We start from the raw sequence: 25,545 nt of genomic DNA, 5'->3' as shown, positions 1-25,545 counted from the left end.
AACCCACAAGGGTTGACTGAAATCAGTATCTGTTCTTGTTGCCAATGACACCAGGATACCTTGGAGGAATCAGGGTCCTTCATCAAAGAGCTAAACACATAACCCTAACCCAGCTGACGTGTCATGCCAAGGAGCTAAGTCAGCAGATTGGCAACAATGTGTGTATGCTGTAAAATGGCAGCTGCCTCCCCCTAGCTCTCCAAATCTCTTCAGAATCTCCTTTGTGGTCCTCTTAACCAGAAACATATAAGAAAGGGATTCTGGGAAATGTAGTTTAGCCTAGCCAAGTTGACACATTACAAAGCTCTCACACTAATCATGTAGCCTAAAAGCTCCAGAGCCAAGACTAAGGGCGCCTCTCCTGGAATTGAATGTCTGGCTCTGCTAGATCACCACGCACTACCCTAGAATGAATGAGCAAGAGAAGTACTTTACACCTGCTACTGCTTAAAATCTCCATGAGATTTTCCAAATGATCACTGATCTAGCAGGTCTTAACATGTATGTTGTCTGGGCACTTGCCCTTATTTGCATAAAAACTACTTTAATAAACTTAATACAAATATTAACTGAGAATTGATATAAAAGGCATAAAATACTGAGCTTGGCACATAGTAGGTGCTCAACAAAGGTTATCTATGGTTATTACCATTTTTATAATTACTATTTCTATTTACCTCTATCAATATAGATTTTTAACCAGGTCATGTGGATTCTTGTCACATTTTTTTGCTCATTTTCAACTAGTAACTGTAATTTAGTAAGTTTGACACCAGGCTTTGAAAAGGTTGTTCATAAGGATTTCAAGTATCACAATTTCTGACCGTTAGGATCTATAATGTACGTGGTAAATTGGTATTTGGGATTCACAATCTCTTAAGCTCAGGGAAAATACAGGTTCTGTGGTATCTGAAGCTTATGCAGTCTGAGGGACATCTTTTTGGGAAAAGAATATGAATGTTCTCACTTATAAGTGGGAACTAAACATTAAGTACACATGGACACAAAGAAAGGAACAATGAACACCAAGGCCTACTGAAGGGTGGAGGGTTGGAGGAGGGTGAGGGTCAAAAAACTACCTATCAGGTACTATGCTTATTACCTGAGTGACGAAATAATCTGTACACCAAACCCCCAAAACATGCAATTTACCCATGAAACAAACCTGCACTGATACTCCCTGAACCTAAAATAAAAACTGGAAAGAAAAAAAAATATATGAAAATAAGAATAAAATTAACATATGAAAGTAAATATTAATTTAGAATGAGAAAAATCACAATAAATACACATTTTAAATATCTGGGAAATACCATAAGTAAAACAAAATCCACAAAAATTAACATAATGTTTTTACTAATTGAAAGCTTGACTCACCTCTATAATACTGTTTTCTCACATTTTTTGATGCATGCACTTTTATCTTTTCATGTGATAATGATTTTGTAGTATCATTTTAACAGAAAGAATAGAAAGATAATTCCATTTCCTAAAATGGCTGTTCAAAAAATTTTGTTATTAATAGTTTAGAAAAGTTTTAACTTACAGCTTATTATTAATAATGTCGTGTGGGTTTCTTAGGATTATCTGTTAGATTTAGGGAAAATCTCTTTCAAGGAGAAAACTTCCATTTTTGATTAGACATAGATAAGATCTGAATCCTTGGCTTCAATTTTACACATTTGATGATTAGAAGAATTTTCCACCAACTGAGACGCAGGCCCTGGTCTATCATAATGAATGTCGCCCTTTGAGGATCCTTAGGGGTCAGCCAGTCAGCCAGCCCTCCTCTTCAAAGGAATCTGCAGTTAATGCTTGTTCTACAACATTGTGTTGTTTTATACGTTTGCAAAGTGTCAGTAAAAATATTATTTGATGTGTAACATGATTGGCAAGATAAGAATCACCACACACAAAATATTTCCCAATTTATCTAAGGAGAAGACCAGAGTCTTTGATCATCCTCATGTCTGCACTAAAGAGTATTCTTTGCCACATTCCTATTTCTTCTTCATCATCTTCTGAAGCTGCCGTGAACATTTTTGCACATCTCCAGAGGAAATACTAGGTTCTGGGGTGGGGTTGTGCACTTTCAATTATACTAGATAGCCCCAAATTTATCCAGCTTCAAATCTTCCTCACTCCACAGCCTTAACATCAAAGAATCACAGCATCCTGGAATTTCAATCAACAAAGGTCTAGCTTTTGTCTACCTCCTCTGGAGAAGCCCTCCTATCTGTCAGTTCACATGGTCATGTTTTTTGTAAATTTTACAAACCATAAACATTTTACCTACAATCAAGATCAGGGTCTGTTTTCAATCCAACTTTACAAAGGTTCAGACAGGTTAAGGGATTTGCCCATGGTCCTAGAACTAGTTGATGACAGAACCAAAAGGTCCCAGACCTCCAGATTTCCCATGTTCCTTCTTCACTTATTCTTCCTTGTATTTAAATTCCATCATGCTATAATTTTAGCTACAATTCATATTATTTTAAATTTGAGAGGACTGAAATCATCAGAACAATATCTTCCCTGCAATAACTCAATCAATCATCTTTTACATTTTGCTTTTGAAATGATGAAAGATTTTCCAAGTTTTAAGAAATACCAAAAATCTAGAGAATAACATAATAAATATTCATGTACTCATGATCCAGCCTAATGAAAACATAGCAAATAAATTTTAAGTCCTATATTTATCTCTTTCCATTAAGTTTTCTTCCCTCCACCACCTCCACGAAAGGAGCAATTCTCCAGAGTTCGGTGTTTAACACTCTCATACTGTATCTACTCTTCTGAAATTTGCTTTTTATCTTAACATTATTTTAAGGATTTATTCAAGTTGACACAGATAGAGCTAGTTCATTTATTTCAACTGTCAGAGAATATTACATTCCATGAATTTATTACAAGTTATTCATTCCCTCACTGATGACTGAGAGCTGCAACGCACATGTCTCCAGGAGAATTTATAGGTTCTAGGTATATACACTTTCAACTTTACTAGACAAGGCCAAATTGCTCTCCAAAGTCGTTATACTAATGTATACTATACCAAGTGTTGGTAATCTCAAGTTTTTCAGTTTTTTACACGTTTGATGTTTGCAAAACGGAATCTCATTCCTCACTGAAATTACATTTCCCATATTAGCAAGGAGTTGAAGTATCTTTTCGTAGGTTTATCTGCTCTTCTATGAACTGCCTGTTTACACATTTGCCCATTTTAAAAATTATTATTTTGCTTTGCTTTGTTTCCATTTCTTACTGATTTATACATATTCATTATTAGTCATATACATTGCAAATATATTCTTCTAATATAACTTGTGTTTTCATTATTTATGGTAGTTTTGATGTATAGAAGTATTAAATTTCAATGTAATTGAATTTATGTATTTTTTTCCATTATGCCTGTGTTTTCAGGGCCTCTTTTTAAACAAGGATTTTTTTTTTAATTCTACACAGATTATTCTACATATTTTCTACATATATTCTACATATTTTCTTTCCCACTAAAATTCTCTTTTTGCATTTTTATCCACATGGAAGTCTGGTTTTGATATGGGGTGATTTAGGAATGCAATTTTTTCCTACATGAATAGCCAATTGCCTCAGCAACATTAAACTCTCTCAACATTAAACATTATTAAACTCTCTCTTCTTTAGCCCCTGTAGTGGGTTGAAAAGGATACATTCAAGTTCTAACACCCAATACCTATGAATGTGAGCATATTCTGAAAAAAAGTTTTTACAGATGCAACTAAGTGAAAGATCTGGAGATGAGATCATCCTAAATTAACAAGATGTGCCCTAAATTCAATGACAAGTGCTTTTATAAGATGAGGAGAAGATATAGACACACGGGGGAAAGGCCATGTGAAGATGGAAGCAGAGATTATCATTCTGCTGCCACAAGTCAAGGAACATGGGCAGCCACTAGAAACTGGGAGAAGCAAGGAAGGATTCTTTTCTAGAGTCCTCACAGGAAACATGGCACTGCCAACAGCTTGATTTCAGACTTCTGGTCTCCAGAATTGTGAGGGGATACATTTCTGTTGTTTTAGGCCACCAAGTTTGTGGTAACTTTCTATGGGATTCCTACAAAACTAATATGCTCCCACTGACCTATAGTGCCACATCTGTACCTCTGTCATGTATTGAGTACCATATATATGCGAGCTATTTCTGCACCCTCAGTTTTGTTTTTTGTTTGTCTTCTTTCCTTCTTTTTTTTTTTTTTTTGAGACAGAGTCTCGCTGTCGCCCAGGCTGGAGTGCAGTGGCGTGATCTCGGCTCACTGCAAGCTCCGCCTCCCGGGTTCACGCCATTCTCCTGCCTCAGCCTCCCGAGTAGCTGGGACTACAGGCGCCCGCCACCGCGCCCAGCTAATTTTTTTTTTTTTTTTTTTTTTTTTGAGACGGAGTCTCGCTCTGTCGCCCAGGTTGGAGTGCAGTGGCGCAATCTCGGCTCACTGCAAGCTCCGCCTCCCGGGTTCACGCCATTCTCCTGCCTCAGCCTCTCCGAGTAGCTGGGACTACAGGCGCCCGCCACCACGCCCGCCTAATTTTTTTTTTTTTTTTTTTTTTTGTATTTTTAGTAGAGACGAGGTTTCACCGTGGTCTCGATCTCCTGACCTCGTGATCCGCCCACCTCGGCCTCCCAAAGTGCTGGGATTACAGGCGTGAGCCACCGTGCCTGGCCTTTTTTTTTTTTTTAACAGAGTGTCACTCTGTCACCCAAGCTGGAGTAGAGTGGCATGATCATGGCTCATTGCAGCTTCAACTTTCTGGGCTCAAATGATACTTCACCTCAGCCTCCTGAGTAGATGGGACTACAGGCATGGACTACCATGCCTGGCTTTTTTTTTTTTTTTTTTTTTAAGAGACAGGGTCTTACTATGTTTCCAAGGCTGGTCTTGAACTACTGAGCTCAAGCCATCTCCCCACCCCAGCCTCCCAAAGTGTTGGAATTACAGGCATGAGCCACTGCATCCAGCCTCAATATTGTTTCAATGGTCTATGTGCCTATTTCCAAGATAATATCATGTTACCTTAATTATATGTATATATATATATATATATATATATATATATATACACACACATATATTACGGTGACTATATTTAACAACAATGTATTATATTTTTCAAAATAGCTAGAAAAGAGGACTTGAAATGTTCCCAACACATAGAAATGATAAATACTCAAGGCGATGGACACCCCCAAATGCCCTGACTTGATCATTACACACTCTGTACATATAAAAAAACTATCACATGCGCTCCATAAATATGTACAAATATTATGTATCAATAAAGAAAGAAAAAAGTTATGAAGTACACTCCTCCTCTTTCTTTTTGGTACAGACACATAGACCGATGGAACTGAATACAAAGCTCGGAAATAAAGCCGCACACCTACAACCATCGGATCTTCAACACACCTGACAAAAATAAGCAATGGGGAAAGGATTCCCTATTCAATAAATGGTGCTGGCATAACTTGCTGGGCATATGCAGAAAATTGAAACTGGACCCGTTCCCTTTCCTTATACCATGTACAAAAATAAACTAAAGATGGATTAAAGACCTAAATGTAAAACCCAAACCCTGGAAGACAACCTAGGCAATACCATTCTGGATATAGAAACAGGCAAAGACTTCATGACAAAGACACCAAAAGCAATTGCAACAAAAGCAAAAATTGACACATGGAATTTAATTAAACGAAACAGCTTCTGCACAGTAAAAGAAACTATCGACAGATTGAACAGACTAAATAGAATGCGAGAATAATTTTGCAAACTATGTATCTGACAGAGGCTAATATCCAGCGTCTTTATGGAAGCTAAACAAATTTACAGGAAAAAAAAAAACAACCCCATTAAAAAGCAGGAAAAAGACATGAACAGATACTTTTCAAAAAGAGACATACATGTACCAACAAGCATATGAAAATGCTCAGTATCAATGATCATTAGAGAAATGTAAATCAAAACCACAATAAGATACCATCTCACACCAGTCAGAATAGGTATTATTGACAAGTAAAAAAATAGCAAATGCTGGCAAGATTTAGGAGAAAAACAAACGCTTATACACTGTTGAGGCAAGTGTAAATTAGTTCAACCATTGTGGAAAGCACTGTGGTGATTTCAACCCAGCAATCTTATTACTGACTATATATACCCAAAGGAATATAAATTTTTCTATCATAAAGACACATGCACACGTATGTTCACCGCAGCACTATTTATGATAGCAAAGACATGGAATCACTGCTCATCAGTGGTCGATTGATTAAAGAAAATGTGGTATGTATACACCATGGAATACTAAGCAGCCATAAAAAAGAATGAGATCATTTCCTTTGCAGAAACACAAATGGAGCTGGAGGCCATTATCATTAGCAAACTAACACAGAAACAGAAACCCAAATAACACATGTTCTCACTTATAAGTGGAAGCTAAATGATGAGAACACATAGACATATTGAGGGGAACAACAGACACTGGGGATTACCTGAGGGTGAAGGGTGGAAGGAGAGAGAGGACCCAGGAAAATAACAAATGCATACTAGGCTTAATACATGGGTAACAAAATAATCTGAATAACAACCCTGTGTGACATAAGTTTACTGTTATAACAGACCTGTACATGTATCCCTGAACTTAAAAGTTTAAAAAATTAGACAAACTTAGCATATTCAATTAATTAAGCTACAGTTAGTAAACAAAAATTTAATTGCTGAGGGAAAGATCATAGCGTTTCTTATAGATGCCCCCACTGAAACCCTCGTCGAGTATTCCCTGTACAGTCAAGCAAAATATAGTTTGAAGTATTATGCTCTCTAAAAAAAATGAGGTTGCTTGTTCAAGAAGTCTCAGATTATCAGATGACACTGTTAAGACAAACAGTTCAATGGTACTGAAACATGAAAAGAGAACATAGCAGATCTTTAGAATATTAAAAAACACTTTTTCAACAAGTAGCCTACTTTTATAGTTTCTAAAACATATTATATAAACAAAAAAATCCTAATGTGTAAATAATAGTGTTCTGCGTGGACGCAAAGGGAGAACAACAGACACTGGGTCTACTTAAGGGTGAAAGGTGAGAGAAGGGAAAGGAATCAGAAAAAATAACTATTGGGTCCTAGGCTTAGTACCAGGGCGATGAAATAATCTGCACAACGAACCCCCATGACATGAGTTTACCTATACAACAAACCTGCAAACATACCCCCGAGCCTAAAATAAAGATTCTTTTTAAAAAAAAGTGTGTTATACATAGAAAATAATTTTAAAACTGTGGACTCATAATATGGAAACTAATTTTTATTACAACAAGATTTTATATAATTAATCATTTATCTTAGGTATTCAGTAAAAACAGGTAGAAACAAAAACACTATTTTATTCATCAGATTAAAAAAAGATCTATAACAGAGATCAAACACTTTCCTGCCTATAAACTTGAATCTAACACATACACTACATTTCAAAAGTTTTTAGTACATGCAATCATTTCCTTCTGTATTAAAAAACCCTCCCAGGCAACAGTTCCCCATTTTACTTAGTGTCAAAGCCTTGTGAAGTTATTATGACACAAAACTATTCCTTTCTACTGCTGCAAACAATAAACAACTGTGCAAACTGAATAAGCAATGTGACTCCCTCTGATGATCCTCCTCAGTTCTCTCCTCAGAAACACATTATGTCAGAGTTATTGGATCCTATTTATATTTTAAATAATTGTCATCGTAATGTTCATCTTTGAAATGGGCCTAGATAAAACATTAATTATTAAAATGTGTCTGTAAGTGTGTTTGTTGGGAAGGGGCAAGGTCTGGTAATAGTGAGTGTGTGTATGTATGTGTGTTCTAAGCCCCTTATCACCACCATCACAAGTTCAGGGACAATTTTTTTTAACATGTCATCAGATTCACTAGGATTTTTTCTATTATAAAACACATTTGAACACAAAATATACAACCTATCAACAAATACTTAGATGAATAAATGTAATATAATTAAAATCTTAATAATGTGAATTTATAATATACTCAGTTCACTGGACTACTCATTATCCTTCCTTGTTCCTGACTCATATGGTCATAATCAATATCACTACGCATGGCTGTATCAAAACATCTCATGTACTCTATAAATACATACACCTACTATATACCCACCTTATTAGTTTGTTCTTGCACTGCTATAAAGACCTGAGACTGTGTAATTTATAAAGAAAAGAGGTTTAATTGGCTCATCTTCTTGGCTTCTGGGGAGGCCTCAGGAAATTTACAATCATAGCAGAAGGCAAAGGGGGAGCACCATTTCATATGCCTGGAGAAAGAGCAAGAGAGAATGAGGCGGGAGGTGCTACACACTTTTAAACAATCAGATCTCGTGAGATCTCTATTATGAGAACAGCACTAAAGGGGAGGGGACAATGTTAAACCATTTATGAGAAACCACCCACATGATCCAATCACCACCCACCAGGCCCCACCTCCAACATTGGGGATTACAATTCAACATGAGATTTGGGTAGAGACACAGAACCAAACCATATCACCCACAAAAATTAAAAAATTAAATATTAGAAGAAAAAATAATGCTGGAAAACACAAAAAATAGGTACAGCAGTACACATTTATGAGCGGCTTAACATTGCGGATAAACTGGACAAATGTTTTCAACAACTGTGTATTGAGCACATATGGTGTTCTCACCCTGGTGAGATGAGACTCTTCTCTTAAAACATTTACAGTGCAGGTGCAAAAAAACTCTGAGGTTGTATGCCCCATAATTTTTTGCATGCCATTCCCTTTATCAGGAACATTTTGTCTGAAATACTCCTATTCACCCTTTAAAATGGGTCAGATAATAATATTTTAGGCTCTGTGGGCTATATGGTCTCTGTCTCAACTACTCACCCTTTCCCTTATAGCATGAAAGCAGCCATGGACAATATTAGACAAGTCGAAGTGTCTGTGTTCCAATAAAACTTTATTTATACAAATGTATGCCAAGGCATATATGGTCTGAGGACCATAGTTTATCGACCGATGGTTTAAAACCTTCCGCATTGCAGTGAAGCAATAGAATATAATGACTAAAACATGGACTCTGGTGCCAAACAACCTGGTTTCTAATTCTCTGTCTGCCACTTATAACCTGTATGACCCTGAACAAGTCAAATAATCATTGTGCCTGTTACCTCATCTGCAAAATAGAGATTATAATACTTATGTATGTATGGAGCTTTTGTGAGCATAAAATGAGTTAATAGATCTTAATGAGGTTAGAAAAATGCCTGGTACATAACAAGTGCTGTATATGGGCTGTTATGACCATGTAGCATTATCTCCATATTTTCTTATTCCAGGAGATTCAGTACATTACTTCTTTAGGCCAGGGATGCAAGAATTAAACAAGGGCCACAGATAGAATCAACTTTAATAAAAATATTGAAGGGCCTTGAGGTGAGAACACCAAATTTAATCTAAATAAGGAAAAGGGTAGTCCACTAAGAGAAAGAAGGATATAAAAGTATAGCAATAAGTAATCAGATGTCTTCAGAGTGGGGTGTTATAAAGGGGGAATAAAGGAAAAAAATATTAAAAGGTAAAAGTGCCAGAAATTACTGGAATAAAGGAAGGAAAAAGAAATAAACAACTTTAGTGTAATAGAATGGAAGAAAGAGAGGAGTCTAAACTCTAGCCCACCTCTTGAATTCTGGGTTTTGTTGGCAGGTTGCCATTTGTTCTGTTTGTATGAAGATCACCTGGTCTTGAGGAATAAATGTAGGACATAAATTTAAGAAATGATACTCAGGTCCTGGAAACTAAGACTCAAATTCCAGCAAGACAGAGACAGCTTCAAGTTCTAAGAGGAGTGCTTGAATGGACAGAAAACTGACAATTAGCTAGGACCACCTCAAGATAACTTGTCTATGCCCTGAGACCCTTATTTGAAGTGGGTAAGGAGAAATAATTTTTACTATAATGCTAGGTAGTACTCTTCATATAGCTTCTGTGTCAGTCAGGGTAGGTTAGATAATATTTCACCAACAAATAACCCCAAAACTTCAGTAGCTTAAAACAACGAAAGTTATTTCTCACTCATACTACATGGCCATTGTAGGTTGACAGGGGGCTCTGCACTATGTGGTCCTCACTCTGAGACCTTGCCTGATAGAGGAGCTACAACCTGGAACATTACAGTCATTTTGACAAAGGGAAAGAGAACTCTAGAAAGTTTCACACTGACAGTTTAATGTTCCAGCCTGGAAGTAATATTCATCACTTCCAACTCAACTTACAGACCAAAATTAATCATGTGGCCTGACCCAACCACAAAAGGGCCAAGAAGACGACCCTACTAAGTGGTGAGAAGTTAGAGAGCCAGAAGTATGTGATGAGCAGCAACTAGTGACTTCAGTTTTCAACCTAACTTGGGCCGGCGGGGAGGCACTTATTCCAGCTTTTCTGGAAGAGTCTTTGAAGATATTGAAAGAGTCAGCTTTGGGAGCCTATTGAAAGAATTGTAAACACTACCAGGGAGAAGCCCTCTTCCATCCATGCAGCCACAGCAAGTTGACTGAGCAAGCACTGGAAGCAGGTGGACATGGCAGCAGCACTGGCCATATACCTACTACCCTTAAGGAAAGAATGGGAATGAGGCAGAGTGCAGAGGGGAGCTTAGGGTCCTAGTGTTTCTTTTTGTGGGAATTGGAAGCCACAAGGTGCCAAGATTTCATCCATGTACTTGAGGCTGCAGAGACCTGGAGAAATGCTGGGTTTCTTAGTGCTGCCTCCTAGTGGACACAGGTCCATGATTCCTTTAAAAGTCTTGTGTTTTACCCAGAATCTGACAGGAGACTGTGGAGCAAACATGAAGCCCAAGTTCTCTTCTTAAAAGTGAAGTGAAGAGAGACTTCCAGTGCTGGCCAAGGTGGAGTGAGCTTATGGATTGTAACTAAAAACTCTGGACGAAACACAAAAAGTAACAACCTGAATACTCAAAAGTAGACAAAAGTAGGCAGATTGGGGACAGGAATCAAATCTTGAAGAAGAGACCCATATGGGAGTATAAGATTCTCAGATATTTTTTCTCTTGTATCTCATGGCCTAAAGATGGACACTAGTTAGGAGCTGTGGCAGTAGTTGCACAGGCAATAAAATATCCATCTTTCTAGCCATAGCACCAAGAAAAGAGGTCTCTGCAAGCTGATGTGTATATTTTGTGTTTGTGGGGCGGGGAGTGGTAGGTGAAGGGTTGAAGAATCCCAGACAAAAGGGAGAAGATTATTTCTGAATATTGTGTATCATCTCAGATAAGATCTGACCTCACATCTGAGTTGCAGATGCCTGGGACAGACCCAAGTCAGCATAGCAAAGACTTTGAGAACTGAACTAAGATATAACTCACTCCTGAGTCCTAGAATAATCCATGAGTAATTTATGCATGGGGCAGAACAAACACAGAATAGCAAAAGCTTTCAGAACTAAAATACAACATAAACTACTTCTCAACTTCCAGACTGACCCCAAAGTGGCACATGTATGGCACAGACTCAAAGAAACAAACCAAAGATGTTGAAAACTGAACAGACATTGGAATTACTGCTGACAAAGGATGGGACAGAACTTGCGGTCTAAAATACACACACACACACACACACACAGAGGAGACAGAGAGAAAGAGGGGGAGAGAGAGAGAGATCTACATTTCTCAGATGAGTTTAAAATGATTCAGTTTCACAGTATGATATTCAAAATGTCCAGAATATTTTCCAAAATTATTTCATATACAGACAGCTAGGAAAATATGACCAATTTTCACAGAAAAATATAATCAACATGTACTAACACCAAGATGACTCAGATACTGAAATTATCAAAGACTTTGAAAGAGCTATTATAACTAGGCTCCATGAGGTAAATACACTTGTTGTAAATAGAAAGATAGAAGTTCACAAAGTAGATAGGGAAACTATTTTAAAAGGAGACTTTAGAATTGAAAAATACAATGTCTTAAATTTTAAAATTCACCGTTCAGCTCAACAACAGAATAAAAATAACAAAGGAAAGAAACAGCAAACTTGAAGATGAGTCAGTAGAAATTATCTATCTGAATAACAGAGAGAAAAAGATTTTCAAAAGTGAACAGAGATGCAGGCATGGGACAATATCAGAATATCTAACATTTGTGTCAGTGAGTCCCAGGAGAAGATAATAAAAAGATTCATGCAGGAAAAATTGAAAAATAATTACCAAAAATGTAAAAAAAGAGGTGGAATATATTCATTTAGAGATTCAAGAAGTTCAGCAAGCCTTAGACAGCATCAACCCAAAGAAAACCATAGTGGAGACACCATGATCAAACTTCTGAAAACCAGTAGTAAGGAAACAAATCTTGACAGCAGCCAAAAAGAAAGTGATACATTGTATATAGGAGGACAATGACTTGAATTGCTCCCATCAGAACAGATTTCTCATCAGAAACCAGGGAGCCAGAAGACAATGGAACAACATTTGTAAGTGCTGAAAGAAAGGCATGTCAATGCTTCTATACAAAACAAAGATATTCTTCAAAATGATGGCAAAATAAAACATGTTCAGATGAAGGAAAACTAAAAGAATTATTCACCAGCAGACCTGCTGTAAAATAAATAAAGGAAATTTTTTAGACAGAAAGCAAAATGATACATGAGGGAAATCTGGAACATCAGAAATGAGAAAAAGCAACAAAAATTGTAAATATCAGGGTCATTATATTAATACTATTTTTCTTAAGTTATTCAAAGTATGTATGACTGTAAAGGCAAAATTTATAACATTGTCTGGTGGGGATTTCAATGTGTCATATGGTTTGGCTCTGTGTCCCCACCCAAATCTCATTTTGAATTATAATTCCCATGTGTCAAGGGAGGAACTTTGTGGGAGGTGATTGGATTATGGGGGTGGTTTCCCCCATGCTGTTTTCATGATAGTGACTCTCAGGAGATCTGATGGTTTTAAAAGTGGCAGTTTTTCCTACGCTTCACTTCTCTCTCTCCTGCCACCTTGTGAAGAAGATACTTGCTTCTCCTTCACCTTCTGCCATGATTGTAAGTTTCCTGAGGCCTCCCCAGACATGTGAAACTGTGAGTCAATTAAATCTATTTCCTTTATAAATTACCCAGTCTCAGGTAGTACTCTTTATAGCAGTGTGAAAATGGACTAATACAATGTGTGTAGATAAAACACATATAACAACTATGACATAAAGGGGGAAGCATAAAGGGGATGTATATGGTTATAAGGCTTTTATATTTTACTTGAAGTGGTGAAATACTATTAGCTCTAAAATATATATATATATATATATATATATATATAGAGAGAGAGAGAGAGAGAGAGAGAAAGAGAGTACAATCTCTAGAACAATCAAAAAATTAATGCAAAGAGATACAGCTAAAAATAGAAAAGTTAAAATTCAAATAAAGGAAATTCAAATAATCCAAAAGTAGTCAGGAAAAAGAAAGAGAAAGACAGAGAAAGAGAGAGAGAAACAGAAGAACAAAAAGCAAAGGGAACAAACAAAACAAATATAAAGTAGTAGACCTAAATCCAAACATATCAATAATTCCATTACATTAAATGGCTTAAAAACACAATTATAAAGCAGATATTGTCATATTGGATGAGAAACAACACCCAACAAGAGGCTATCTACAATAAACTAACATTAAATGGAAAGAGTCTACATAAAAATATAAAAAGTACAATAGGAAAAGATATTTCATGTAAATTTTAATCAAAAGAAAGTTGAAGGGATTATATTAATATTGAACAAAGAGAAGTTCAGAACAAGTAAATTACCAATGATATAAAGAAACATTACCTAATGACAAAAGAGCCAGTTCACAAAAAATAACAATCCTAAATATGTAAGCACTACTAGCACAGTTTCAGAATACATGGAGTGACAACTGATAGGTCAGAAAGGAGAAATAAACAAACCTACACTTATAGTCAGAGACTCTAACACTCTTCTCTCAATGATTAGACAGAATAATTAGAACATTAAGAAGGACCTTGCTATAAACGGAATATGTCCCCCCGCCATTCATATGTTGAAGCCCTAGCACCAAGGAAAGGCCACGTGAAAAACATAGCAAGAAGGGGGTCATCTGAAAGCTAGGAAGAGAGTCCTTACCAAGAACAGAATGAGTTGGCACCTTGATCTTAGACTTCCCAGCCTCCAAAATGGTGAAACGTACATTTCTATTGTTTAAGCCACTCAGTCTGTGATATTTTGTTCTGGCAGCCTGAGCTGACTAATACAGATATAGACCTGAACAGCACTATCATTCAACATAACCTAATTTGTTTACCCAACAACAGTAAAATACATATTCTTTACAAGTATGTGTGGAATGTTCACCAAGATAGACCATATCCTGAATCAAGAAACAAAACTTAACAAAATAAAATCAAGTGAAATCAGACACATTATGTTATAGAACAAAAATGGAATTGAACTAGAAATGAATAACCCAATAAATCACACACATCTAAATAACCTATGGATAGAAAACATTTTGAATTGAAAGAAACAAAATTATGACATATAAAAATATGTGGCATGCAGTTGAAGCAGTGTTTAAAGGGAAATTTATGGCATTACGTGCTTATATTAGAAAAGAAGATAGGTCTCAAATCAATGATCCAAGTTTCAACCTTAAAAATATGAAAAATAAAATAATTAAATTCAAAACAAGAAGAATGTAACAAATTTAAGAGCATAAATCAATGAAATTGAAAACAGAAAAGCAATAGAGAAAAATCAATGAGACTCTTGCCAGAAATGTTTTTTAAAAGCCTCAGAAAGAAAGAAAATGATGTAAGTTTGAAACTCAGATCCACATAAAGGAATATTAAAGAAGGAATAAATGAAGGTAAAAAGCAGTTGCTCATATATGTGTGGGTCCTTTTCTTTAATCTCTGTTCTACTTCATTGATCTATTTGTCTATCTTTATTTCAATACAACAGTGACTTGATCATTGTAGCCTCATTATAGGTTTTGAAATTAAGTGGTGTTAGCCCTCTAACTTTGATCCTTTCTCAAAATTGTCTTTGCTGTTCTAGGTCCTTTACATTTCCATATGGATTTTAGAATCAGCTTGTCAATGTCTACAAAAAACGCCTGCCAGGATTTTAATTTGGATTTTATTAAACATATAAATCAATTTCAAAAGAATACATTGCCAATATTGAGCCTTCCAATTCATGAACATATATATCTCCATTTACTTAGTTCTTATAATTTCTCACAATGATGTTTTAAAGGTTTTTGTATACAGTTTGTAGTTGGCCGAGATTTCCACCTCCTGGTGTACATGCCCTATATAATTTTCTCTCCCTGAGTGTGAGAATTCACTCCTGTCATTAGATTACTAATCAGTTGATTTTGAGTTAATATAAAAAGAAAATATTTTGGGTGGGCCTGACTTACTTAGGAGAGTTCTTAAAAGAGGATGAAGTACCAGAGGCACAGTCTCCTGCTGGCTTCAAAGAAAATAAAAGCTTGCATGAGTTCTACAGCCTTAACGAACTGAATTCTGTCTATAAGCTGAATGAGCTTTAAGAGGTTCCTAAGCATCAGATGAGACTACAGCTCTGGCTGACACCTTGATGTTATCTTGTGAGATCTAAGTAGAGGATTCAACTATGCAATGCTCAGACTCCTGAACCACAAAAACGATGTGTCTTAGTCTGTTCTGGCTGCTATAACAAAATACCATAGGTTGGGTGGCTTACGAAAAACAGAAATTTATTTCTCCCAGTTCTAGAGGCTGAGATATCCAAGATCAAGGTGCCAGCAGATTCTGTGTCCAGTGAGGACTCATTCCCAGTTCAAAGACAGCTTCTCACTGTGTCTTCACATGGCAGAAGGAGCAAGGGATCTCTCCGGAGCCTCATTTATAAAGGCACTAGTCCCACTCATGAGAGCTATGCCCTCATAACCTAATCTCCTCCCAAAGACCCCACTTTCTATTACCATGGAGGTTATGATTTCAACACATGAATTTTGGGGGGATACAAACATTCAATCAATCTATAGCCCAGTGAAATAATAAATGGGTGCTTTTCCAAGCCAAAAGGAAAAAGAAACCAAAAGCTGGTCCTCCGAAAAGTGAAGTGGGAATCAAGCCCATACACTGGTTGGGGATGTGGCTTGGGAAGAAGGGATGTAGAAAGAGCATTCCTTGACTCTCTGGGTTCTATCATTAACTTGGTAAGTCTTCTGTCCTCACTGGATCAAAATTTTCTAATTTTTCAAATAATTACTTTGCCTATGTTATTAGATGAGACATCACTGTAAATGGTTTGAATACAGTGATTCTTTACAAATACAAAGCATTATTAATGTCTATTATTAGTGTGCTAGCACATACAAAGAGAAATATGAAAAATAATGTTATCAAAATTAATTCAATTAATCTCTGTTTAAAGGGTGACACAGATTTATTAATTGCATAAATTATTACCTTAAATTTAAAACTATCTAACTCCCAAGTAGGCTTTGGTAATTGTATGAGTACATCCATTTAATAAAATTATAAAAAGAAGTCATATACTTACTATCTACTATAAATTTATACTCTGAATTTGACTGTATTGAAAACAATTCAGTAACCACCCTGAAATAAGAAGAGTAGAGACCCTTGTGACAATGAAGGTAAAGGTTTCAATAAGGCCCTCCCTTCCTGTCTTTCAGAGTTTGAAAATCTTTATCTCCACAGAGTTCAAAGATAGTTTTACTTTTCTTCCTTCTCAGTAGTGACTGGTGATATCTGAAACTGTAAACAGTTCCCCAGATGACCTGCAGTCATAGCCAAAGAAAGGCAAACACAAAGAATATTTCTTGAGTCTAGGGTTATCAGATGCTAGGCTATGTCAAGAGAGAACCACTTCAGAAGAAATAAGAGGAATACAATATTGGTAGATTCCATTTGAGATGACAGTGAGGCAGTCAAGGAAGGGATTGCTGATAGCGATAAAGGTCCCAGGAAGGTCAGGGATAAAAGAGAAGACTTGTGTTCCAACTGCACAGAAAAGTTTTAGCTTAGTAAAAGATGACAAATGAGTAGTGTTTGTGCTAACACCCACCAAGACTTACCAAGAAATGTAGCACACAACCTGAAGCAACTACAACTTATCAAAAGCCTAGGCTACTATAAACAGTGGACTCCTGTAAGAGAGATAACTCATACATAAACATTACAATGTAAAATGTCATCTTTTCTAACAAGCCCAGATATTTAGAATTGTATAATTCATCACTAAATGCTGAGTTAAAATCCAAACTTGCTATGGAAGTTCTTGTTTCTAAATGATGATTTTAAAAGAGTCAAAAATAAATAAATAAATTGTATTTTTGAAATCCTAATAGAAGTTTAGAATACTTAAATATTACTCAAGAACTTTAAAGCAGATTAGTAAACTTCGAAGAAATAAAGATATTGCTTTTTTCCTCTGTATTCTATTCCTCATATTTACTTCTTCATTTGTTGAGAGAATTGGCCTGATTATTACGATGTGGTAATACATATACTCATCACATCACCTAGTTTCAACCAATAGTTCATGGCCAATCTTGTCTCATACATTCCCCACCTACTACCCTCCCCAGCCCATGCTACTTTCTTATTTTGAAACAAATCCACAATTTCCTAACATGTAATCTGCAAATATCTCAGTATTTACTGCCAAAAATAATAATACTAATATCACACGTAAAACTTAACAATTTTTCAGTATTGTTAAAATTTAGTCAATATTCAAATTTCCCTGTCTCATATCTGCATTTCTGTGATGTGTTGGATCAGAATCCAAATAAGATCTGTACATAGCAATTGGTTTCCTTTTTTTAAGTCTTAGTTTACTCATATCTTTTCTTTTCTTTTCTTGCAATTTTTTGTTGGATAAACTAGGTTGATGGTCCCATAATGTTTTGTACAGTCTGGATTTCGCAAATTGTATCTTGTCTTAGTCTGTTTTCTGCTGCCATAATGGAATACAACCGACTAGATACTTTATAAAGAAAAGAGATTTACAGCTGGCCCTCTGTATCCACTGTTTCTCCATCTGTAGATTCAAACAAACCACTGATCAAAAATATTGGGAAAAAAATAAAATAACAATACAACAATAAAAATACAGATTAAAAAACAATACAGTATAATAACTATTTACATAACCTTTACATTGTTTTAGGTATTATAAGTAAACTAGAGATTTAAAGTATATGAGAGGATATGTGTAGGTTATATGCAAATACTATACCATGTTATGTCAAGAATTTGAGCATCCTCTGATTTTGGTATCTGTACGGGGCCCTAGAACCAATCCCCCATGGATACTGAGGGACAACTGTATTTAGCTCATGGTTCTGGAATCTGGGAAGTCCAAGATCAAAGAGCCACATCTGGTGATGGCCTTCTTGCTACATCATAACATGGCAGAAGGGTAAGCAAGCACACAAGACAGAAAATGGGAGCTGTACTTATCTATTATCAGGAGTCTACTCTCATAATACCTAACTGACTCCTACAATAAAGGCATTAATCTATTCATGAGAGCAGAGCCCTCATGACCTAATCGCCTCTTAAAGGTCCCACCTCTTAGCAATATCACAATGACAAATACATTTCAAAAGTCCTGAGTTTGGGAGGGAACGTTTAAACCATAGCATATCTCATGATATTATTTAACATGTTCCTCTGTCCCTGTATTTCCTGTAAATTGGTTATTAAAACTAAAACCTTGATCATATTTGGTTATACTATTTTGGCAGTAATCTTAATAGGTAGTGCTGCGAGTATCCATTAAAAGGCCAAGAAAGCTGGTTTTCTCTATTTCTGTGATGTTAGCAGTCACCCACTATCATTGTCCAGATCAATATTTTATTAGAGGTTGCAACATAGAAGTGTTATAATTCTATCATTCCTTCATTTACCAGCTAATATGCTTAAGAGGGAACTTTCATGATGAGTACTTTGAACTAAAAGTAAAAGAAGAAGAAGGAACTTCCACTCATCAATTAATTGATTATAATGATGTTCTTTTTATGTAGGAAACAAAGATAAAAGCTAGATTTTTTCCACTTATATTCCAGTTTTCAGGATATCCATCGGTTCTCTAATACAAAGAAGATTCGAGGTGACCAGTGAGCTTTATTTTTTTAATCAGAATAAGCATACGGAAGGATTAAACATATACAAATGTTTCAATCCATCGCAATTGTTATTGATAATCAAATCATCCCCCTTCAAGCGGCTCTTGTGTCCCTTTTAAGAAACCCACAGTATCTTTGAAAGCTTCCTTGCCTCCTAGTATCTTAAGTTGTTTCAGGCTTATCTTATACATTTTCTGCCCCAGTTCTGACATCAGCTAATTTTCCAAGGAGCCCAGGTTCCTTTTAATGGAAAATGGTACTTAAAGACCACAACCTGGACACCAGGGATGTGCATTGCTACTGGGGTGGTCAGTGTTTTTAGGTCTTTTCAGCGTTCAAAGCTAGAAAGTCTACTTAGAAAAGATGAGTTATAATGTGAGTTTGTAATGATACTTTCATTCCAAATCCAGGAATATAAGATTTTTACTTAATCTCATCTGTATTATATCTGTACTGCCTGTTATTCATGCCAAAAATCCCAATTCCCGGCAACACCAGCATTCTCATTTGCCTTTTCCTACAGTACACACACAACATCAGAATTATAACACTAACATTACCAAGATATTTTTACAGTTCTTTCTGTCCTTAACACATAATCACTCTAGGAATGTAAAGCCAAATTATTGTGTTTAATTGAAATCATATGGAACAGTTCCTCTCTGTGTGGTTAAGCCAAAAACTTACTACATAGTTTGTTTCATCTGTTTTACATTGCTTTTTATTTTTAGAGATTGCTTTTTAAATTTTAATTTTGTAATATAATTATATAATATAGTTGCTTGTTTCCAAATTCAAATCTACAAAACAAGGTATATTCAGAGAAGTCCCAACTCTATTCCTTTCCCTTCACCATGTTTTCCTATTTCCTGTTCCCCTTCCCTATTGGTAACCTTTTTTTTCTTTTCATTTTTAGCTTCAAGTTTATCCTTTCTTTTTTACTATAAGCAAATAAACATATTATACTGTATGTACATTTATATACATATATGGGTATATATAGTAATATACACATATGAATACATACATTCATACCCCCCTTTCTTAGAATAAATGATAGTTTATAATATATATTTTTCCTACCTTGCTTTTTCACATAATATATGCTGGAAACCAGTCCTCAGCAATGTATAGTGCTATTCCTCATTCCTTTTTATAATTGCATAGCATTCCTTTGTGTAGATGTGTGATAGTTTTTTTGTCTCATTGATAAAATTTGACATTTCCAATTTTTTGCTACAATGTGTTATAGTGAATAACCCTGCATACGTGTCATTCTATATTTTTTGCCATTATATCTTTAGGGTTGATTTTTAGAAGTTGCATTCATAACTCAAAGGGTAACTGCATATACAATCTTGTTAGAAATTACCAAATTCTCCTTCACAAGTACCATTTTGCATTCCTGCCAGCAATGTATGAGAGCAGGAGTGTGCATTTTGTGAGGTAAACCTTAATGCTAATTTTAAAGAGTAGACAACGACTCCCTCTCAAGTTGGGTTTATGATTGAAAAATAATACCCCTTGTCCTCTTCTACAAATCAGTTAGCTTAATACTTTCTGTTGGCAGTGTGTGGGCATTACCCACAATGCCAATAAATTGCTCCTTTCAGTTCTGTACACAGAGAGCAGTGGGAACTAATTATTTCGAGGGGCCGGAATTGGCCCACCTCAGACCTTCCCAGTGGGACAGGATGTGATACTAGCTGCACAAGCTGCACACAACTTAGATGGCCAGACTCCGACGGGGCAGAAGCCTAGCAGGCACGCTCTTAGAATGATCACACTAGATAATGAGAGTTACAGATCCACACAGGCAATAAAATCATCTACTTTGAATGCCCTCATCTTTATATCACTGCCCTGCTGAGAAACCTACTCGGGATCCTTCCCATCTGTGTTGTCAAATTCAGGCTTGTCTGCTCAGCGTCCAGGTCCTACAAACAAATCAGCCTCCAGTCTGTTCTCCCCTGCATGTCTCCTCTGCTGTTGCCAAGCCAAGCTCCTTGCCGTTCTTTACACTTATAAAGACTTTCTCTGCCTCTGAGCCTGTGATTATTGCATTTCTTGTTCCAAGGATGAACCCTAGAGTTTAGCCAGTCTACTCTGTTCACTTCCCCAAGAACCAGTCAGTGCCAGACTCCATTGGAACCCATTCTCCCCTCACCAATTATTTCATGAACTGCTGGTCACTTGAAGACTGATGTATTTCTACCTCCACAAGAAACTCTAAAACAATTAGCATTATGTTCTGCACATGGTATGGGATTAATACATGTTGGAAGCCTGACTACCTAGCACTTTAACTTATGGCCACATACAAATCAGTCTTAGAGTTAAATCTGAAACTGTAGAACTGGATTTATCATTCTCTCCAGAAAGAGTAGCAAATGAAAATCCTCATTCATGCGTAGGGGAGAGCACATTTCCATTTCCATGCACTATGAAGACAGAGTAAAAGAACTGGGCTACAAAATATCCCTAAGCAAAGTGCCAATCGGAAAAAGAATAAATCTTACCACAAACACAACAGACACACCAAATTGAGTACCATCTAGTACATGGGATAATAGCTTATGTTAAAAACAGGAACTACAAAACCGTATGACCAGTATGATACCAAATTTACAAAGAAACTGTATAGACATATATAAAATTTGCATATACACATATTTATAAAAATATACAGATATAGATATAGATTCTATCAGTATTTCTGAGTGGTAAGCTTATGGATTTTTACATTTTTTTGCTTATTTACACTTTTTTGGTATACAGTCCAACTTTATGATAAGCATGCATTACTTTTATGATAAGAAAAAAACCAAAACATAAAATATTTACCTGAGATACAGTACAGCATCTGTTTGTCAAATATACTTGAGATACATAAATATGATGTGGGAATTCAAATTTGATCAGCATCTAACACGTCCAAAGGAGAAAAGAGGGCTTTAGAAAGATTCTAAAATCAACTCAAAAGCAATCACTGTTGAGCCAATATTTGAATAGGCATTATTTATAGCCATAATTTTCAAAGATCAAAGCAGCCTTCCCTTCCCCATTGTCAAAACAAAGAGAAGAGACGAACTTGCTGAATCCACATTTTAAATGCACACAGAGAATGAGCACATGGTGTCTTACCTCATCTGTAATGGTATGTTGTTGACTAGAAGGAAGACAAAGGTAAAAAAAGTAACAGAAACAGAGGCACAAAGTCAATCTTTAACCTCCTGCCTTAAGGCTAAGGAGAGGTATTGCCATTCACCCCCATCCAAAAGCAATTGAATGACTCCAGTGTGTTTCTACAAGAAAGAAAAGGGCTTTGGGAACAAACATATTTCAGGAGTGGGCTTTTTGAATAATAAACTGACTTTCTCTCCGAAGCTGATAAAGTGGTAATGGTGGGAGGCAGCAGAAATTACAAGGGTTTCAGTACTATACTCAGGTGGTTTTTAATGAGTTGCCCTGGGCAAATGTACCTAATCAGCCCCCACTATTCATTCTGCTACTGCCCACATCTTTGCAAATTGCTTCTCGTTTTTATCCCATAATAAGCTAGGAATACTAGAAACCCTTTGCTATTTTTAATTTTTCAAAACCTACCTAACCATATGTCATTTCTAAAGACAACCTCTTCTTGTTTGGGTTGTTGGCTCCTTTGGCAAAGACAGAAACAGCTTAGGGGCCTCCCTGGTTTTCCCTTCTCCTTCCATTGTATTTCATTTTGTTGCCTGTTCATCCAAATGGATATCTGGAAAACTTGATAGATAAGTGACTCCAAAGTAGGTTTCATTTTCTTCCCATCTTCCCATGAAAAAAAGAAAAATACTCTCTAGCATGAAACCTTACTCCCTCCCACCACTGCCCCCTATACATTTGGGCTGCATCTATTCCTGAAGACAATGAATAAGGTGATCTGGAACTTTTTAAAGTTCTAAGAGACTGCTTCTTCTCCTTCATCTCTCACTCTCAATCCATCACTATATTACTCAGCTATTGCTACACTAATCCTGTGCAACAAGCAAGCCCAAAATGCAATATAGCCACATGCGTTTATTTCTTGTTCACAGCCTGCAGGCTGACTGTGGTTACACTGAGATCATCTGAGATTTGCTGGACTTTGCCCATAACTGTGGGTTGGAATCACAAATACTCCACAAGTCTCCTCATTCTGGAACCAGCATGTACTCAGAGCATGTTCTTCTCATGGCAAATGCCAGAAATGCAAGAGACCAAGTCAAACACACAAGCACATTTAAATTCTCTGTACTTGTGTGTATTAGTTTGCTATGGCTGCCATAACAAGATACCACGAACCAGGTGTCTTAAAACAACAGAAATTTATTCTCTCACAGTTTTGGAGGCTAGAAATCTGAAATTAAGGTGTCAGCAGGGTCATGTTCTCTCTGAAGGCTCGAGGAAAAAAATCTTTCCTTACCTCTTCCTAGTGTCTGGTGATTCCCAGCAATCCTTGGCATTCCCTGGCTGGTAGCTGCATCACTCCAATCTCTACCTCCATCATCACATGGCCTTATACCGTGTGTGTGTGTGTGTGTGTGTGTCTGTGTGTAAGTCACCAGTCATTGGATTTAGGGCCCACCCTAATTTAGTATGACCTCATCTTAACTTGACTACATCTGCAAAGATCCTGTTTCCAAATTAGGTCACATTCACAGGTTCCAAGAAGACATGAATTTTGGGGAGATATTATTCAACCCACTACAATGCCCGTACATGCTAACATTCCATTGGCCAAAACAAATCATATGGCCAAGTCCTAAAAGCAATGAAGTGGAGAAGTACACTCTGCTTATTCGTATGAGGGATACCACAAAGTCATACAGCAAAGTCAGTGAACATATCATTCTATTACAGGGTGAACAAAAAGTTGGAAACAATACTCCAACCTACCAGAGTTATCAGTACATGTTGTTTCTTTACACATCTCACACAACCATATCTTCTTTTATCATTCATAACTGGATTATATGCGTGGGATAAGGAAAATGGTAATCTGTTGGGAAAGAGGTTACCATTATTCTATGAATTTACTAAGGGACACAATGTATAAATCAGACACTTTTCTAAGCTTATCTCATATAATCATTACAACAACCTCATGAGGTAAATGTTAGTGTTACTATTCCCATTTTATAAATGAGGAAATTGAGGCTCACAAAAGTTAGGCAGGTTGCCCAGGTTTATTGCCAAGCCAAGATTTAAACTCATCCTAATCCCAAAGCTTGTGTATTAAACCTTGCAGCTGTGAACTTGAGGCTTCCTTCCATCTATACTCCCAGTAAGATTTAAAACATGATAAAAGAAGTTCATGGAGTTTGTTGAACACTAATTTTGAATCACCAATGCCTGGAATAGAGCCTGAGTATTACAGATGCCCAATAAATATTTGTTTTAAATGATCAACAGAATAAACAAATACTTGACAATGTGTTATGGCCTAACTGCCTCCTTGAACCCTAAGATGTCAGTGTAAGTGGGATAGTATCAAGGACAGACATTTTGTAAGACATTAATTTAAACAAATGGCCATATTAAAATCCTAATGCATTGGAGGTTAATCTTACAAGGCACTCTGTGGGAGCTACTGACCTTTGTGTCTTCACAGAGCTACAATCCTCAAAAATGGATCTAGCTGACCTCCATCTGCAGACTCGACCCCATCCCAGGCTCTGGATCTCATCCTATAGCTTCACAGTGTATTTAGGAAGTCCTGATTCAAGAAGTTAAGTAATCTGGTTTGATCTAGGGAACCAGGCTACTTCTGGACTTGTATCCCAAGTGTAGGAAACAGACAGTGTTCCTGTTTATTCATTCATCCATTAGTTCTTTCAACTAACCATTAAAAACCTCCCATTTGCCAATCCCTAAGTCAGGTACAGAACATAAAAAGACAAATATAAAAGAGACAGTGAGCCTGGGATCTCTTTCCTAGAAAAGCTTGTACTTCCCATAGTCAGTCCTCAATCTGTACCTCTGTATGAACAGTTCAAATCCAGCACAGGTTGGATTCCCTGGGACTGAGACTCTGAAGCACAGATTTGTGTGCAGGAATTCTATTAGGGAGTGCTCTTAGGATCCACACCTGTGGAAAAACTGCCAAGGAAGCAGGAGTGGGCAGAGAGAGGAGTGGGAATGCTAGGAGTCCAGTGTGCTGAGGACTGAGTTGTCTACCCCAAAATTCATCTGTTGAAGTCGTAGTCTCAATGTGGCTGTATTTGGAAATAGGACCTATAAGGAAGTAATTAAGGTTAAATGAGGTCACGAGGGTGGGGCCTTAATCTG

Source organism: Symphalangus syndactylus, chromosome X (genome assembly GCF_028878055.3).
Source record: "Symphalangus syndactylus isolate Jambi chromosome X, NHGRI_mSymSyn1-v2.1_pri, whole genome shotgun sequence".
Classification (NCBI taxonomy): Eukaryota; Metazoa; Chordata; class Mammalia; order Primates; family Hylobatidae; genus Symphalangus; species Symphalangus syndactylus.
Note: the sequence above shows the minus strand (reverse complement) of the source record.